The sequence below is a fragment of the Rhagoletis pomonella genome, unplaced genomic scaffold (assembly GCF_013731165.1).
Source record: "Rhagoletis pomonella isolate Grant_MI unplaced genomic scaffold, Rhpom_1.0 Rhpom_scaffold_00006, whole genome shotgun sequence".
Taxonomy (NCBI): domain Eukaryota; kingdom Metazoa; phylum Arthropoda; class Insecta; order Diptera; family Tephritidae; genus Rhagoletis; species Rhagoletis pomonella.
The window spans coordinates 5,238,426-5,239,563 of NW_023458560.1; positions in this window are offsets into that span (position 1 = coordinate 5,238,426).

Genomic DNA, 1,138 nt, shown 5'->3' on the forward strand with positions numbered 1-1,138 from the left:
GGACTAAATAAGGGGCTAAAGCTGCCTTTACAAGGGTCGATTTCTGTAGACTAGAAAATCGACTAGCCAAAGCATTTACATTTTACTGTTGAGATGTCATTAACACAGGTCGATTTTGGTTGAACGACAAAAATCTAATAGAAAATCGACCCGTGTAAAGGCGCCTTAATCCAGCGAGCAATTATCATTAAAGTTAAAATGCCTTAGTTAAAATTAATAAAAAGTTATTTCATTCACAATTGGACAATTGTTACATCGGTGGGCAACGACCCAATTACAGAACTTTGGACAGAGCAATCTTTTTCGATCGGGTTCAAATCGGGCGATTGTAAGGGCCTATTCACGAATTCAAGTGTATTTGCAAAGGTGCTGTAGCTCACCAATGTAACAATCGTGTCGATAAAAACGTAAAATATAATCTATTTGAAGAGTAAATTTGTGGATGCAACAAAACGGAGCAGATTTTCAGTTTAGCGGAGTAGAGGACTAGGCTTCAAATTATTTCGACCAAACGGAACAAATCTACTCCTATCGGAGGAAAGTCCGAACGATGGTATTGTGTATATGAGGAAAATGTACGCTCTTTGTTTGGTGCACAAAGTCAGTATTACCGCAGCCGTACTGCGGTGACCATGATGTCGGTGGGGATATAAATAATTTTTTCCCAACTTTTCATACCCTTCCTCCCGTAAACTGTTTTTCCCTTTCTCCAGCCCGCGCTCGCACTTTCGCTGCTGCGCGGGCAAAAAAGTGCCCATGTCTGCATATAACGAAAACCGAAATAATGGATACATGCACAGTTTCGGTTCAAATCCGAAATAATGCATTTGATAAAAAAGAAGTAATGCATATATGCACAGTTTCGTGTGAAAACCGAAATAATGCATATAACAGAAACTGAAATAGTGCATATATGCACAATTTCGACTCAAATCCGAAATAAATGAGAAAAAAGCGAAATTATGCATATGCATACTTTCGGCTATAATCGGAAATAATGCATATAAAAAAAAAAAACGGAGTAATGCATACATGCACAGTTTCGGTTGAAAACCGAAATAATGCATATGAGAAAATACCGAAATTATGCATATGCACACTTTTGTTTTAAACGCGAAATAATGCATATGAAAAAAAA